We start from the raw sequence: 16,357 nt of genomic DNA on the forward strand, positions 1-16,357 counted from the left end.
GGGAGCTGGCCCCTAAGGCCCTGTCATAGGCCTGCCACAGCTGTTTGATTTTCATGCGCACCTGCTCCTGCGTGCGCCTGTGGCCTTTGGTGGCCAGGCTATCAGCCATCCGCCTGTAGACAGCCACGTTCCTGCATCTAGTGTGGAGATCGTGGGCATTGGAGGCCTCTCCCCAAACTTCAATGAGGTCCACGATCTTCGCACTAGACAAGGAAGGCGCCCGCCTTTTGTGGCCCCTGGCAGGCTCCTGGGAGCTGCCGGACTGCTCCTAGGGAGCGGTGTAGGGCTGGGTGCCACTGGGTTGCTGGCTCATGCTGGGCCACATGCACAGACTGCTGGCTCTGTGCTGGCAGGCTTGCAGCTGGAACAGGCACTGTGGCCAGAGTCTACCTCTTTAAGGGCTCCAGGGCTGTGAGGTAGCAGGACAGTTTTCCTGGTTTGGCCCAGAGTAGCCACCAGTGCATGCTGGGAAGGGCTGGAGGCCCCCTATTTCAAAATAAGCATCTACACAGCGCTTATTTCGATTTAGCTATTTCAAATATGGCGTTAATCCTCATGGAATGAGGTTTACCAAATTTGAAATAACCGCTCCGCTATTTCGAATTAATTTTGAAATAGAGGTATGGCTGTGTAGACACTAAGAAAGGGTATGTCTACACTACCCCACTAGTTCGAACTAGCAGGGTAATGTAGGCATACCGCACTTGCAAATGAAGCCCGGGATTTGAATTTCCTGGACTTCATTTGCATAAGCGGGGAGCCGCCATTTTTAAAACCCCGCTGGTTCGAACCCCGTGCAGCGCGGCTACACGGGGCTCGAACTAGGTAGTTCGGACTAGGATTCCTATTCCGAACTACCGGTGTAACGAGGTGTACCGGTAGTTCGGAATAGGAATCCTAGTCCGAACTACCTAGTTCGAGCCCCGTGTAGCCGCGCTGCATGGGGTTCAAACCAGCGGGGTTTTAAAAATGGCGGCTCCCCGCTTATGCAAATGAAGCCCAGGAAATTCAAATCCCGGGCTTCACTTGTAAGTGCGGTATGCCTACATTACCCTCCTAGTTCGAACTAGGAGGGTAGTATAGACATACCCAAAGTTATTTTGAAATAACTTTCCTGTGTAGACATGCCCTGAGCGTTATGTACATTTATGTCCATATGTCCATTTCATAAAGCATGGGGGAGGGGCAGTGAACCCTCAAACAGGGCCCTGGGAGATTCTGCTATTTACCTCTCTCCACTGTGAACATGAATCATTTCTTCATACCTGTTGTTTCCTTTAGCCAGTTGTTGATCCCATGAAAGGACCTTCCCTAATATCCCATCATCCTCTCCCAAAAGGAATAAAACACTGAGATGAAGGACATGAATTGTGCAACCAGAATGCACTCCTGCATCCTGCAGTAAACTTGGTTTTCATTAATTATTTATACTGACTTTATAGGGCATTTATTGACACTGTACCTGACTCAGGCAGAAAAAGAAAGGATGAGTTGCACATGAAAGGATGAGTTTAAAGCACTGAATTTTATTTTTGTACCTAATGTTCTAGGAACCATTCTATCTCATGGACTGAGTTTAGAGTTTTGAATTAAAAGATGCATAAAACTCTAAATAGCAAGGTGTTAGGCTATTGATTAGGCATGAAAGAAATTTCCATGTTCATTGTTTATTCCAGAAAGTGTATAGTATTTATACAAAAAAAAATTGTTTCTGTGATACAGGTTGGACTTTCCTGGTCTGGCAAGCTCAGGACCTGACCGGTCCTAGATAAAGGATTTTACTGGATTTTACTGGACCTGGGGAAGTCATTTCTGGAGCCCCTGCTGCCTAGCCTGCTGGCTGTCTTCTCGCCTCCTGTTAGACCCATTTCCCTACTATCCCCACTGGGCAGCCATTGCTGCTCTGGCTCTGGGACCGGCAGGGCTCCAGTCCCCACAAGGTAGTTGCACACCGCACTGGGGCTCTGGGACCACCCACTGAGCAAAACAGCTACCAACCCCATCAGGCAGCCACACGCATGTCTCCTAACCCTGCTGGGCAGATCTACTGCTCTGCCGGCCCCAAAGGGATCTTTGACACTGGTGCTCCACCAGGACTTTCTGGTCCTGCAACATCCGTGCCGGACTACGGATGTTGCTGGACCAGAGAATCCCAGTTAAGAGTAGTATTTGTATAAGGCTAAAACATTTGATTGTATTATGCCCCTTTAAAAGTAGGCTTAGCATACATTTTGAAGGAAGTCAGGCTCCTAGAAGAATGGTTTTGTTTCCCTTTCTTTTCATAATTTAGGCTCTCCCTTGCCTTGTGAATACAGGCAGTCCCCAAGTTACGCAGATCTGACTTATGTCGGATCCGCAGTTACAAACGGGGCTTTTCTCGCCCCGGAGGATGGGAGCGGCGGGACGCCCAGATGCGCTGCGGTCCGCTGCCCCCGTCCTCCAGGGTGAGAAAAGCTGCTCCCCGTCTCCCTGGTCTGCAGGGAGACGGGGAGCAAAGCCTTAGAGCACGCCCGCAGCGGGACAGCCCGGGCGCACTTGAGCCATCCCCCTGTGGGCGTGCTCCACAACTTTGCTCCCCGTCTCCTGACCAGCAGACCAGAGAGATGGGGAGCAAAGCCTCAGAGCACGCCCGCAGTGGAACAGCCACGGCGTGCCTGGGCTGTCCCGCTGCGGGCATGCTCCAAGGCTTTGCTCCCCGTCTCCCTGGTCTGCTGGGGGGGTGGGTGCAGCTAGTGCCCCCCCCCCTCCCAGCAGACCAGGCTTTTCTTGCCTACCCCTGGGATAGAGCAGCTGGGGGCTGCTGGGTTGGTCCTGCAGCGCCGCTCCGGACCAACCCGGCAGCACCCCAGCTGCTCTGCCCCAGGCGTCCCCAAGTCAGCCGCTGCTGAAACTGACCAGCGGCTGACTACAGGAAGCCTGAGGCAGAGTTGCTCTGCCCCAGGCTTCCTGGAATCAGCCGCTGATCAGTTTCAGCAGCAGCTGACTTGGGGATGCCTGGGTTTCTTAAGTTGAATCTGTATGTAAGTCAGAACTGGCGTCCAGATTCAGCCGCGGTTGAAACTGATCAGTTTCAGCAGCGGATGATGCCAGTTCCGACTTACATACAGATTCAACTTAAGAACAAACCTACAGTCCCTATCTTGTACGTAACCCGGGGACTGCCTGTACACAGATGTTTCAGTATATTCTGATACAGAAGGTCAGGAATGAAAGGAAAGCTAAACATGATGTTTGTTCCCTGCATGCTCCCCATCAAATACATCCACGTATTTATGATGCATAGAGAATTAAATTTTCATCTTGATGTGCAGTAGGAAGACATGAGGTTTCCCTGCATAGTAATGATGATGCAGACTCACATACTGACAATGAAAACTTGCTGTACGAGGAAGATAATTAGATACAAGTCTTACATGCTCTCACTGACATAAATCAGAGAGATACCCTGGATTTAAATGGCTGCAGGACTGGACTTTACAAGTTACTTTTTGTGTGTGCCAGTGTAGCTATGCTTCTTTATTAAAACTATGTGCTGTATTAGAACTGAAATTGATTTTGATTTCCAGCAGTTCCTGAGGATGAAACAGGAAATGAAGCTCAACATTCCAACTGCAGTGCCTCCCAGCAGTAGGTGTGCTCGGTTTGGGGTAGGTATTACAATAAATGTACCTGCCAACAGGGATGTTGGGATTCAATAGCATAATCACAGATACAATCCCAGACTGAAGTAAAAGTCTAAGTGAAAACTGACTCAACTGATGGATTGAATGTGTTTACCACAAATGTAGTAAAGCCTCAACTTCTCTTGCTTTCAGGGAGTCCCATGAATACTGGGATAGGTCCTGGCTTTGTAATATCTATGGAAGAGCAATTTAATCCTAGCCATTTTAATGGGTCACACAACTGTGGTGCATACTTCTAAAATTTAAGTGCAGCCCCGGCAGCGCTCTAAAGTGGAAGTGTGGCCACAGCTCTCCCAGAGCTATATGTAAACCACATCCATGAGGGGAGTAGCTAACAGCACTGGGAGAGCCCATTTACACTGGCACTTTATAGCACTGTAACATGCTACACTTGGGAGTGTTTTCATACAACCCTAAGCCAAAAACTTGCAGTGTAGTGGCAATGTAGACTAACACCGAAAAAACAGATTATTCCCTTCTAGTTTTTTTATACTACTTTGTCAAAATATAATACAGCTTTAAACCACAATAGAATGGACATACTCTTGGGGTCATATCCAAGCCCTCGTGATAATGGGAGTTTGGCTATTGACTCAATGAGGCCAGAATTTCATCCTTGAGGTACATATACAATGGAAGCTTCAGGGGGTAGCTGAGTTAGTCTGTACAGGATAAACTTAAAAAACACCACATGGTCTGGTAGCACTTTATAGACACAAAACATGTAGATGGTATCATGACCTTTTGTGGGCTCAGCCCACTTCTTCAGATGACTCGGGTCATCTGAAGAAGTGGGCTGTGCCCACGGAGTCATCTGAAGAAGTGGGCTGTGCCCACGAAAGCTCATGATACCATCTACATGTTTTGTGTCTATAAAGTGCTACCATATACAATGGAATAAAGGAACCAGGGCTCATACCACAGGGTTAATAGCTCCCATGTAAATATTCAGGCTGAGGCTGTAGCCCAAGCTTTGGGACTCACCTGAGTCCAAATGTCTGCACAGCAATTTTACAGCCCCCTTTTTTTTTTTTTTTTTTTTTTTTACAGCTGACCCAGGTTTTCTATGAGTGTTTAGCTGGAGATGTACCTTTAGTTTCCATGTATATGTATGGAAAGAAGTCATATAGATAAGTTACTGTTAAATTATGCCTACCATGCTTACTACTTTCATCTCCAGTGGTGCTAGAAATAGGGATTCTGCCGCATCCTTTGGCTTGAAGTAATAACAACAAACACCAAATGCATTGTTTTCATCATCAGGACCCCGACTATAAAAATTGTTCTAGCACCACCGGATCTCCTGTATGTGTCTGATAAAATAAGCTTATTTTATATAAATATAGAACTGTGAACAAGTATCCAGTTAGACAGATGGGGGGAAGTAATTATAATTAGAATTGCAATTTAAATGAATGACTTTTTAAGGGTTATTCCTAACCACAATCACCAAATGCAGTAAACATCAAAGCAACGATGTTCTAGGCAGTCTCTTCAGCTCCATGGACTTGGGATAAATAACCTGCATACAGGGAGAAGAGTATTTTCAGTAGCAGAAATTCTTCTTAGCAGAGAACTTTAGCTAAAATATAGTTTGGACCATGTTCGGGTCAAAATGCAAGACTCATGTGCTCAAGTACTTTGCTGAGGCGGGTAAAGAAAATATAGCCCTTTCAAAACATGCTTTGGGAGGAAGGGATGTTGTGAATGCACTGCTCACATGTCATGTACCATTTAGACAGGACAGTGGATCAGAATTATCCATCATAAATTCTTGGAAGAATTTTTAGAATTGTCATTCTATCAGAAGCAACCCACCTGAAAAATTCAGAATGAAAGTCTCTCCGTTTTGTTAGCATTTATAAGTTAGCCACTCATTTATTCAATACGTTTAGCTTACAAAAAATACATTTCAGTCTCTGAGGGCCAAATCCTGCTCTCTTGCAAGTAAAATTCTTCATTAAAGCTAACACTTTTGGGTAAATATATTTGGAAATTGCAATAAAAACTCAAAGTGAAGTGTTTTAGAGATGCAATTAACCTGTAACAATACAACATGCAGGAGACAAGCTGCATGATTGCATTTTAAAAAGTGCACTTTCAAGCTGTAGGAAATACACCTCAGGAGGCCAATTCTTTTCTCTCCTTTTAAAGTGGCATGGAAGCACAACATGCAGCATTTGAAACTACTACTTATGTGTTAACTGACAGCAAGCCTGGCCGTGAAATAGTGGTACTACTGCAAAAGTAAGAGGGGAAAACAAGATATAGCTGATTGGGAGAAAGGAGCAGAGTGAAAGGAGGGTTAACCCAATCCTGCAACTTATTCAAGCAGTCGAACAAGAGTAATCTCTGTGTCTTTGGCTGGAATTGAGTAGATTGTAAGATTTGACCCGTGGAATGTGCATTTTGAACCAACTAGCTTTTAATGATAATTTCTAATTAGCGATATTTGGGATGGGATTTTCATAAGCTCCTAAATCAGTTGGGAGCACCAGTCCCATAAAAAAGCTACTGAATGTCAATGGGACTGGTACCATAAATCAACTTGGTGCTTCTGAAAAATCTCATAACCGTCTTGCATTTTACAACAAAAGCCCAAATCTTCAAGCGTTTGGTCTTGGACTTCCATGTTATGTGCACATCTACTTCTTACTCCAGAGGTCAGCAGTGAAATTCATACCTTCAACATGGAAGGAATCACTGTGTCCCCCCAAAAATCGTATTTTTATCCATCTCTAAGAGATTAGTAGTTACAAATGGACTTATTCCATAATCGTGTGACCCTGTATAGCCTCCTGCTCCCAGAGGAAGGAGCAAGCACCAGCAGCTACAATCTCTGAGCAATCAATGAAAGGCAAATAAAAAAGGAAGCCAGAGCTGCAGAGATGTGGATGTGCATGGAACAGAGGAATTTCATCCTCTTTACTATGTACAATTCCCAGGCAGAGAGACATTGGAGGAGAGAAGAAACAGGTTGCCAGAAGAGACCATAACAAAAAGGTACAGCTCACCTTTTCTTCTTTCCTTTCTAACAAACTTAGATAGAAAGAGCTACTACGCAAACTCTTCAACACTGGCCTGATTTCTGCAATTCAGGTATTTATTTGGAAGGTACCTGGTAGAAGCCCCAGGACCACAAACTATTTTCTCCTCAGTTCTCAGCTGTTTTTATATCAAGTGACTATCATTCCTTTTCCTCCCTGGAAGGAATAACCTAGCCAAAAAGAACAGTTACTGATTTGATGTTAGGTGGAAGGAAGAGCCCAGAGACTGTGTGCCAGGAAACATTCTGAAAGTTTGAGAACCTTAATTGGATGGTATCCAGGGCTGTTTTTCAGCCACAAGCACCTTTTCACGGTTGAATAAGTTGCTCCCCCTTTGTTCTGCCAATTGCTGTTTAATTCTGTGTCTAGTTGTTCCTTGTTATAACACCAGCCCTCTGGCAGGATTCTTAATCATCTCTAACCTCTTGGGTGGTAAAAAGCCTGAGAGGTCATGAGGCTGGTAGCCCTAGTAAAGAACAGTCTCTATTTTGAGATTAGCTCTGTCAGAAGTTTAGCTGCCTGTGTTTTTCAGGATTTACTAACCCTTCTGCTGGGTTGGTAGGAGAACCCAGGGCCACTCCCATCCCTGGGTCCCCACCCTGGATAAAGCCATCAGAACTGGTTTCTCCCAACCCATTACTGCTTTCCACCTCTCTTGAAGGCAGTTTTCCAGACACACATTCCATGATCCTCCTTTTTCTAGAAGTACAGTTACTTAGGCAGTTTTCTGCCAGTCCATCACTGAAGGAGCCTGCTTTCTGTCATTCCTCAGCTTCTCTGGTAGTCACCCTCCCTTCTGACCTGCCTTTTTAACCTCCTCAGCTGTTGTAGGGCCACCCATCAGCCCCAGTTGAGAGACCAGCTCATTCCGCTGTTAACCTTTTAGCAGATGGGACACCATGGGGTTTGTATACTGCAGGACAAAAGGCAATATACCCTTGGTTCTAATATGAGAGCAGTATTATTCATGTGCCCTAGCCTCTTCGGCAGTGAGCCACATTTACTGGGCAAATATCATGAAAGCTAGGATTTTTCAAATACTGTATTAAAAGTGTCACAAAGTCATTCAAACACACGATTCAGCTACTATAATCACACATTATTCGGCTTAATCAATATGCTGGGAAATAGGAAAGTGCACTTTCATCATTTAGACTAAAAGTATCATGAACACCAGAGTCAATATATTTCTCACAGGCCTAAAACAGTTTCTCAACAAAAGCCTTGGTGATTCTATCTGAATCTATGCAAAATCCTAGTAACATCCAGAAAGCTTTATGAAGGTTGTACTGGATGGAACAGCTTGCAAGATGGGGCCCTGAGTTATGCTGATTTATATTGGCACAGCTGTAATGCTATATAATGGATATAAATGTAACAGTAATTCTCATTTGGTAGATACCATTTGTAATGTATGGCTTCCTTCCTCCAGTTCTCCCTCCTCAGTTTTAAACCCAATCTCCTGTATTTGATGCATGGGGTGGAAAGAGAGAAACAAACATTTGTAAGCCATACCAACAGGGCAGAGCACAAAACAATTCTCAACAAATACTGAAACTCCATACAAGTCCATTCTTAACTATGTTGAATGTTTTGTATAGTTATCCAAAGGAAACAAGGGAAATAAATTGGAGACTTGAGGTCAGCAACATTTTTTATCATGCACATTCATATAACATACATAGGCAATTTACAGCCACCAGTTACATGAATAAGGCATTTGTGCATGCAGATGGGTCTAAGTAAGTGCAAGCACAAATTAGGTGCAAAAAAGAACAAACAAAAATTCCTTTTGTCTTCAGGATTCAGCTTCATGGGAGAGAAATAAAAAACAATCAAATCTTAAATGATGCTCAAATGTCAGACAACACTAGTATTAAAGACAGAAATGCTCGTAATGGGCTTTCCTAGATTGTAAGTCATACTTTTTCCAAGTAAGTAGCAGGAATCAGGATGGCCTGCAGCAGAGCCAGTCTCCCAGCAACCTAAGGAATACAGCAGGCTGCTTGATTGGATTCACTGCCAGATAGATTGGAAGAGTCTGCAAACTACCTCTCAAGCTACAGTTCAGCAGCTACTCGAAGCATATTACAGCCTATGGCTATGATAAAGTCTCTGCCTGTTCGTACCTGACCCTGATCCAGTTTTACCTCACTAAAGAGAGCCTGGTTCTGACCAGGGGCTCAGATTTCTGACTTGGCTCTGGCACCTGGCCTCTGTCTCCATCGTGGACACTAGCCTCTGAAATCCCTGGCTAACAAAGCATGCTACAAGCATCAAGTAAACAGTCCATGTTCCAGTCACTGACAATATGGGCTAAATGCCTTAAGTAGTACTGTACCTTCCTTTCTTCCTTTAGTTAGTGGGGTTATTCTTAATTCCTTAAGGTAATGTATAAAAATCCTTTACTCATTTGGTAGTCACAAAACAATACATTAGGCATTGTGTGTCAATTCCTTTAATAGGCCATATTCCATTACCGTACCCAGCCTATTTGGCTGCATCACATTGTTGACAATGACATCAAATGTATAACTTTGTGCATGATCAGCGCATCCCATGAGGGATAGGAATTGTTCCAGTGAAGGAAAGATAACAGAGTCAGAAGAACAGACAGTAGTTCCCTACATAAACAAGGAACTCTCTGTATATAGGGCTGTCATGTTTTGAGGGGATATTCCCCCCATAACAATAAAGATAGGAAGCCTTAAGGAGTTAAAAGTATCCATATCCATCCACATAAGACTACTATGATTTCATTTGGGATTTTGTGGGGTTTTTTCACTGCTTTGGGGCTTTACATTGTTGCAGCAATTTTTTTAGGATTATTTTAACAGTGGTTTAATTGTCAGATTTTAGTTCTGTCAGTTCACCCTTTAAATTCTCATGGACCTTGATGAGAGCACTAGCAGCAGAAAGATGACAGGATCCAATCCAATGACTTTTGAAGTGCATTCACACCTCACTTGTTTGGAAACATGACCACGTGTACATATAGGGTGTGTCTAGATTACATGGCTCCGTCGACAGAGCCATGTAGATGAGTTTAGTCGGCAAAGGGAAATGAAGCAGCAATTTAAATAATCTCCGCTTCATTTACATCAAAATGGCCGCCGCGCTGAGCCGGTTAGCTGTTTGTCGGTACAGCGCGGCAGTCTAGACGGGGATCTGCCAACCCCAGAACCCTTCATTGGCAGATCCTTTATGCCTCATGAAACGGCAATTATTTAAATTGCCGCTTCATTTCCCTTTGCCCACTAAACTCATATACATGGCTCCGTCGATGGAGCCATATAGTCTAGACACACCCACATAGTTTGTAATACACCCTTCCAAGAATGGTTTTATTAATGCTTATTTACACACTCCAGGTCAAATGCTGGTTAATCATGGAAGTGGACCCAAAACAAATGAACATTAATCATATTATTTATACTGTGAAAGCATCCAATCATGGATAAGGACCCCACTGTGCTAGGTACCAGAATAAAAGATAATTCTTGCCCCTACAGGCTTTCAGTCTAAGGTCAGGTCTACACTAGGGGGCAAAGTCGAAGTAAGGCACCCAACTCCAGCTATGTGAATAGTGTAACTGGAGTTGACATACCTTAGTTTGACTTATCATGCTGTCCCCCTTGTGTGGGGAGAGAGTGGAAGGGAGCAACTCTCTTGTCAACTTCCCTTACTCCTCATGACCCAGTGGATACCAAGTCAACAGAAGCATGATCAGTGGTTGATTTACTGGGTCCTTACTAGACCCGCTAAATCAACCTCAGGGAGATCCATCTCTGCAGGGTAGACCCCCTGCTAAATGGAGAAAAGGCCTAAGCAAAAGCAACATTATTTGTAGCCACCATTGTCCCTGCCTCTCACCCCAATACATGTCCACATGGATTATTTTTTACTAAGAGCAAGAATGATCAGCAGGGATGCTCAGAACTCACAGTGATAACAGTGACCTAAGTATACAAATAAGAGGAATATGCAATTCACATTTAGATCAATGGACACATTCACATAGACATAAGCACTAGCATCCTAAATTCCATGCTGGAAAATTTCTGTATGATTCCAGCCGGAGGCCACATGGCAAGCTCTGCAGAGGTTTCGATTTTAGCCTGAATCGGAACAGAAACTGTCTGCACAGCATTCTACTACAGGTTGCCAGGTTTCAGACTCCACCTAGAATTATGGGAGTTTTTGACACCAAGCAAGCAATAGTAGTGCACTGTCTTAAAGACACTCAAAATCTGAGCTGATATTTTTTGAAATGTTATTGAGAAGAACTATATCATGGTGTTATTGAGAGTAAAGCAATTTTTAGTTAACTGAATGATACATTTTAAAAATAGGTTATATCTTTGTCACCTGCAGTAAATTAGACTGTTTTATTTTCTTTCATTTTGCTTTGGACAACCCAATACACAAAATGTGGCTTTAAAAAAGTTCACAATTTCTGCTAAATAGCCCAGCAAAGGTCTCCAGTCTGATGAACTATAGGAAGTGCCAAACTGCCCAGATATAATTCAGATAATCATCAAACTGCATGTTCCATGTTATGTTCCATTTACTCATAATGAAGTATGATGTAACTCAACATGACCTAGCAGGACCTCACATTTCAAGACAGCATGACAAAAAGCATTCAGTGGATGAGTTTCTTTGTTGGGATTATGCTCCCCACTGATGGTTTCCTTTCAACAGATGTCTAAGTGAGAAAGGACAAATATTTAATTGCAAGTTATTATAAAACACTGAGAAAGTCAAATTCTCAATTTCCAAGTAACAATGGTAATAATTTTTTTGTCCCTTTCCCCCTTTTTCATATACATTCTGATACTCAGCTTCAGTACTAGAATAAGGGACATCATTCTGAGTAACAATCTGAATTGGGTATGGTGAGGCTTTGTACTGGCAAAAAAACATTCTTTAACTAAAAACAGAATTTTCTAGTTTACTGGATAAATACCAGAAGAAATTTGTGGAATCATGTTGGGTTGCTAAGCAACCAATAGTTCCAGTGTCACTTGTTTGTGATCAATTCAAGTCATTCATCAGGCTCTGAAGCACCATGCTAAGGAATTCCAACAAATTTGTTACTTGGGAAAGCCACAGAGACTTCCTGCAACACAATAACACTTTCATTCTTAGAAGATAAACTTAGATGTTCTTTTGATGAAATGTGATATGTTAATTCATTATTCTTAACATACTACTAATGGGCAAAGCTTTAATTAACTACACCATTGTAACACATGCAAGATAAAATGGAGTAATTAGTGCTGCTTAGAGTAGTCACTATCTTCTCCCACTGGGAAAAAGAAGAAGGAAGCTTCCTTATCATGCAAACAGTTGTCCACAAAAATCACTATAGTAATGTACAGCTAGCTTTTGTTGATGTCTTTTTCCAGTGATATGTGATAAATTACACTTTTAATGGCAAACAAAATGGCTGCAATCCAAGGTACACTAGGCAGACATAAAATACTGTGAATAATACAATCTTTCATTTAAAAGGAATGCTTATCTCTGAGCTTTCTGGAATAACTATTATGCCTTCACTCATTAAGTTTAATTACAAATGTGGCACATAGTAAATGCCCATAATAATTACATTCTCTATAGACAGAGGCAGTGAGTTAAGGATAAAACTGTAATCAAAATGCACATAATTGAAAATGCAGTATCCTTACTGTCTTATTTCAGTCCCTGGTTCAGAATTCCTTATAGTTTGATTGTTTAAAATGTTGCACTGTATTAACAATTTCAGTTAATGTAAGTACTATGCTTATATTATTGTTAAAATTTCTACACAACCAATTTGCTTATAATTTTTTTGGTCATGGATATTTCCCAGAATTTTCATGCAAATCCTGTGTTTATTTTCTCTTCTGCATAAATTATTTTGTCTCTTGCCTTCTTCTCGTTATCACAGGACCTGGTCTCGTAATCAACTTACTCAGGCAAAACTGCCATTGACAAGCAAAGAACCCTTGCTTGAGAAAGTAATGAAGAAGCTGGGTTCACAAGCCTTTTCAATTCCATTAAAAACAATTTGCCCTTCTGAGAGCAAATCATTCAGTAATTTTGCAGACACCATTAAAGGTTATATTAGGACATCCATATATCACATTAAAATCATCCCTAAAATGAATATTCTATATTTTGCTTTTACAAGATGGTAACCAAATTTGGAAACAATTTTGTTAAGTAAATAAAATCTGTATGCAAAGGATCATGGCTGATAATGTGCCAATGATCACATGAATAGTTCCTATAATGCTATTGACATTACTGTTTCCAAATTTAATCACCATATTTTAAAGAAGCATATAGAATACTAATTTTAAGGATGATTTTTATTGTATAAAACACTGTCTCTCTCATTGGGTATCACCAGGTATGAGTTCATAATATTTGTTCAAAAGTGCTCCTTGGTGCTTATGAAGTTCTTCCTAATACCATTAACATTTACTTTTTACAACATAATTTATCAGATCAAATAACACTCTAGAGTCACACAAAATGAGATTACTCAAATCATTTGTGAAATTTCCAAACAATAGGAAAACCTATGCTTGTATATGACTTATGCATGCAAAATGTACTGCATTTACAGACATTAATTTACAATTTCTCTGTCCATCTGGCTAAAACACGTCAGTCAAAAACATGAACCAAATCATCTTAGTGAGGAGCTGTGTGTGAAAAGGCAACTTCTGTTTCCTGGTGCAAAGGCTTGTGTAGGCTGTTTGTTCTACTACATTGCATAGAAGCCCATTGAAATTACACAAACAGAAAATTTAAGTGGAACCACTTAAAACTGGGGTTAGCAAAATTATACACAGATGTATCTTTTGATTAAAAATGTGGATTGTAGAATGAGTATATCATTAAATTACCATGTACCACCAATACCTATAAACGATTGAATTTCTCCCTACTTTTAGTGAATTCATCTACATTTTATTGCAAAGATAATTACACAACTCTAATGAAAGATGATAAATATTTATAAGAAAAAGAGATGACTACCTGTATTGAAAAAACAACCACCCGCCAAAAAAGGAGAATGTGAAAATATAATCCCCAAAGGAACCCAACTGAGATTGGCAAACTTGAACTTTCACAAAGCGAGATGAAATTCAGAAGAAACAGTCCTAAAACTATCATCTCAAGCCATCTGTGATTGTGAGCTTGGATACAAACCCACTTCTTTTCTTCCTCTGCTGAAAGTTCCCCCTTGTGTTTTCTAGCACTGAAGACCAAACTTTAGCCGGGCCGCAGTTTTACACAGTGTGTCACAACATGCACTTAAAACATAAAAACCACACACCCTGCAGCCAGACTGCCTGAACAATGGACGGACCATCTCAAAATGCCTCTGACTCAGGAAACGCGTGAAGCAGCAACTCGCTGGTCGCTTGCTCCCTAAGACACGTGTGAGGCGGGGACCTCTCTCCCAGCGCCCCTGGGAAGCGAAGTCGGACAGCGACACGATTCCGAAGCCTAAAGCCCTGCCGCCTACCCCGCTGCATAGCTGGACTGAGCGGCGCTCCCTCGCTACACCGAGCGGCTGCGCTTGGCATCCCGCTCCCAGGCAGAGCCCTTCCAAAGCGGGGACCAGCTACGACTAGGCTGGGCGTTCACTCCAGCCCAGCCGCTCTGTTGCGGGCAGCGCCCGCTTGACGCACACAGGCTTGGGTCCGTGCAACCGGCCGCTCCCCGCGCCTCAACTTCCCCCCCCCCTCCACCGCCTTGTCTTCCCCCTGCAGCGCATCGCGTGCTCCCCCGGGCAGCCAACTGGGAGATGCCCCTCACCCAGCCCGCTTCCCACCTGCTACCCCCGCCCCGCCACACCCCGCCCCAGCCAATACCTTGCAGCCTGGGCGGGCTGGGTCCACCTCAGGGCGTCCCTCGCTGGGAAGAGCCGGGAGTTTGCAGGGGAAAGGGGAGGCTGGAGCTGCGCTCCGTGGGCAGCAGCTTCCCCCCCCCCCCCCGCCACTTGCGGCAGCGTCCCAGCCCGCGAGCCCAATTCCCCGCCTCGCCGTCCGTCCCCCCCCACCACCCCCCACCGGAGAACCGCTCGGGAAGGAAGGAGGCTCCCTCCGTGACTGGCATCAATATCTCCTCCGGCGGAGCTTCCCGGGAGCCATGGCAACGGGCCCCGAAACCTCCCCAATCTGCCCCAGCCTCTCGCGCACGCGGCTGTTGGGGGGGGGGGGGAGCAGCCTGTGCTCTTCCCCCCCAGCCGCCGCCACCATACAAGCCCCCCCCCCCCCACTGGAGACGGTGCAGAGGCGCGGGGGGGGGGGCAGCCTGCAAATCCCCAGCCCACGCCCCTTTCCCGCAGCTGGGAGCTATCGTCCCCCCCCCCACTGAGGCAGCAGCAAATCCCAGCCTTGCAGGGGGGGGCAGAAATTCCCCCCTACCCCCCTGACTGGGCTGCGAGGTGGCCGAAGCCCCCAGCCCTGCCCCCCATGCAGGCGGGGAGCTCTCACCTGACGGAGCCGCTCCCCGGGCGCAGCAGCTGGCGTGGGGGGAGCAGAGCGAGGTGGGGTCGCGGTGGCTCGCCCGCTGGGGGTCCCGTCCGCTGGCAGAAGCTCGCCCTTCTCTGGCCCGGCGGGCTGTGGCTAAGTGCCTGCCTCCTTTCCGTGCTGCCAGAGGGCGAGGAGCGCTGGGTGCCGTCCCAGCATGTTCACACTTTCCACTCCCTCCTCCCTGGGCTGGGGAGCGCCCGGCTCCTTCAGCCTCCGCGTCTGGTGAGCGGCGGGCCGGGAACAGCCAGTCCATGCTCTCCAGGGCAGGTTTTACACAGGGGGCGCTGCCAAAGGACACGGCCGGTTTGGGGGTCATTACTGCAAGCCCGGGGGCAGCAGTACCCCTACTCCACTGCCCCAGGGAGAGAAGAATGTAGAACCGCGGTGCGGTGGAGATGCCAGAGGACCCCTCTAACAGTCAGGAGTCCAAAGCGACAAGGGATCCTTTGGACCCAGGTGAAGGACTTACCTGAGATGCAGTGACTCTGGGTAGATTCCCTACTCTTGGCCTCAAGGGGGTCATCCCTCTTCAATAACTGTATCCATGGGTGGCACAGCTGATAAACCCAGTTTAACTATAACTGAAATAAAAAGGACAAAAGTCAAGAGGAGAAAAACAATGGCTGAATAATAGGAGGGGGCACCCTACTGGCAAGACCCTTAAATAATGGAGTGAGGTGCCAAGAGAGGTGGTGTAAGTAGAGCCCACTAAGTTAATTAAATCAATGGGACTGACTAAAACACCAGACTCCTTCCTTGCATCTAAGTCAAATCTTTCCATTTTCCCCTAGAGACAAAACTTTATGCTCTCCCCATACAAGGCCGGTGCTGTCAGCAATTATTACCATAGCAGATTAGTTAAATTAGAGCCTTCTGAAAGTTAATTAATCCCACACCATTTGAAACTCCTTTCAGCATAGTTTTTTCTCCACTGCCTTTTACCATTCTTTTCCCCACCTAGTCAAATGAATTTCTTTTGCATTAGTGAGCATTAGGAATCTCTGTAACATGCTGAACTACTGGAAAGGTTGGCTTTTACTTCTACATATTTTCCTTGAATAACCTATTTATTCCATGGAGTAACACT

General features: G+C 44.6%; 1 protein-coding gene across 1 annotated transcript in view; it reads right to left on the reverse strand.

Moving 5' to 3' along the window:
• The window catches only part of CHL1 (cell adhesion molecule L1 like), a 223,342-nt gene extending 207,892 nt beyond the window's left edge, over nucleotides 1-15,450 (reverse strand). The window contains exon 1 of the mRNA XM_089781240.1: nucleotides 15,232-15,450. The gene's annotated coding sequence lies outside the window, so the exon portion shown is untranslated. The remainder of the gene's footprint in view (nucleotides 1-15,231) is intronic.
• Nucleotides 15,451-16,357: the final 907 nt, after the last annotated feature.

The sequence above is a fragment of the Pelodiscus sinensis genome, chromosome 11, assembly GCF_052426305.1.
Source record: "Pelodiscus sinensis isolate ZL-2025 chromosome 11, ASM5242630v1, whole genome shotgun sequence".
NCBI lineage: Eukaryota > Metazoa > Chordata > Testudines > Trionychidae > Pelodiscus > Pelodiscus sinensis.